Source organism: Lissotriton helveticus, chromosome 1_1 (assembly GCF_964261635.1).
Source record: "Lissotriton helveticus chromosome 1_1, aLisHel1.1, whole genome shotgun sequence".
NCBI lineage: Eukaryota > Metazoa > Chordata > Amphibia > Caudata > Salamandridae > Lissotriton > Lissotriton helveticus.
In genome coordinates, this window is record NC_136057.1 from 942325716 (window position 1) to 942328174 (window position 2459).

Consider the following 2459-nt stretch of genomic DNA (forward strand, 5'->3'; position numbering starts at 1 on the left):
GACAGCAATGCACCGCAGTACATACAAGTAAATTTCATATGAGCAAAGTTCTCCTGAATGTTTGGCACGGTTTCCCGTGCCTCTGCTCCTGTCAACGATATCAGTGATGTTGACCTGGCCACAGGAGTTGTTGTTGGGTTATCTTGCATGTCACGTATCTCCGCCTGGCTGTAGTTCAATGGATGCCACCTGTTCATGTGACGATGCATTGTATAGTTACCGTAGCTATACTTTTTATCAGTGCCTCTAGATAACCGGTCTTTACAAATCAGGCAGGTGACATACCTAGCATTTACTTTCTTTTGCCCTCGAGGGAGTGAAAAAAACTGCCAAATAAAGCTGGCTTTCCGACGGGAAACCCGGGGCACCTCTTGTAAGAACTGTGGTCCTTCTGTCTCCTCTTCCTCTAGTTCATCCTCTTCCTCCTCTGTCTGGCTGATGAACTGGGGAGGTGGTCCTCCCTTCCCATGAGGAGGTGGAGGTGGTGGTGGGGGTGCACCAGCTGAAGCAACTAATGAAGCCATTGCTCAACTATCAAAAATGGTCTTCCTCTCACAAAGATGAAAGTCAGAGTGAGGAAAGAAGGAGGGGTTTTCATCATTTGGGAAAAACAATAGTTCTAAACCAATGAAAAGTGTTATATTTAGGTCACCTGACCTAGCCTTACATCATTATGAAACCAAAAGTGAAATGAACCAATGAAAAGTTTTATTAACAAGTCACATGACCTCTTACGCTTAAGTTAAGCGCTGCGGAACGCGCCCCGGATCGCTTCCGGGTCGCTGCGCTTCGCGCCTCGGTTCGCGCTCCGGAGCGCTTCCGGGTGCGCTAACGCGGCGCGTCATAAGACGCATTACGCGGCAACGCGATACGTCGCGCTTTCGCGATGCACCGCGGATCGCTTCCAGGGAGCTGCGCTTCGCGTCTCAGTTCGCGTACCGGAGCACTTCCGGGTGCGCTAACGAGGCGCGTCATAAGACGCATTACGCGACAACGTGATACGTCGCGCTTCCGCGACGCGTCACGATGTTGATTTCTAACGCGGCAGTTGCGCTAACGGAACGTTTACCGGTTCGCGGACTGGGTCGCGGCATCAAGATGAGCTAACGGGAAGCTTCCCGGTTCGCGAACCGGGAGCGAACAAAAAAAAAGTATTAAAAAAAAAATTATTAATAAACATATAAAATATATTTTGGGATTTAAAGAAGAATACATTTTACAGCTACAGATATTAGCTTTTAAAAAACCAATGAAATTCACTGAAAAAACCATAGGTTATAGACCATATATAGTTAGGAATTAGCATTTAAAAAACCTTATTTTACTCACACAAAACCATTGAAATTCCATATATAGTTAGTTGTACTAACTATATATCGCGCACCCGCAATCCACTGCTGATGATGTCACATATTACATCATTCATGACATGGTCAGTTACATCACTGATGACATCACTGATGACATCTCAAATGACATCACTGATGACATCACTGATGACATCTCAAATGACATCACTGATGACATCACTGATGACATCTCAAATGACATCACTGATGACATCACTGATGACATCTCATTTGACATTACTGATCACATCACTGATGACATCATTCAAGTGATAATACGATGAACCTCTTCAGACTCTAATATAACCTTAGATACACTCAGTGTAAACAGACACTCATAGACTGTCACTCATCCATGGAGTTACTCAGACACTTAGTCAGTCATGCAAAGAATCAATCACACCTCCATTTCCTCAACTATACAGTTATACACACCTTACTTATTCAAACATATACTAAAACATATTTACTCACTTATACAATCCTGGATACAAGTTCACAATGATCCATACAGCCACTCACACATTCACTGGCTCTTATGCACAGTTATTTATATATGTCAACTCTCACATGTACTGTATTTTACATATGTACTTACTTTAACATGTAGCACTGAGATATCCATTCACTCACCAATACACTCATGCACACAGTCAACTGCCCATACAGCTGTTTCCACATGCACTTTTGAACCCATACATCTAGTCAATCAACTGCTCACACATCTATGCAGAGAGTCATACACCTCCCAGCCACCCACACACACACTCAGTCTCCCATACAAATGCTTGGGCTACCAATCAATAACCCATACAGTTAATCACATAGCTACTGATCAACACATGCAGCAGTTTACAGAACAACAGACATAATGATGCACACATTAAGACAGTTTAGTCACTAACCCATGCACTCAGTGAGACACATTTAATCAGTCACTCATACAGTCAGTCATGCCCCTACTAAATCCTTCATCAAGACACTTATACATCCACTCATTCTTCAATATGTAAGACATATTTTAACTTTACAGAATTATACAGTCACTGGATGTAATCATCAGTGATGTCATCAGTGATGTCATTTGAGATGTCATCAGTGATGTCATCA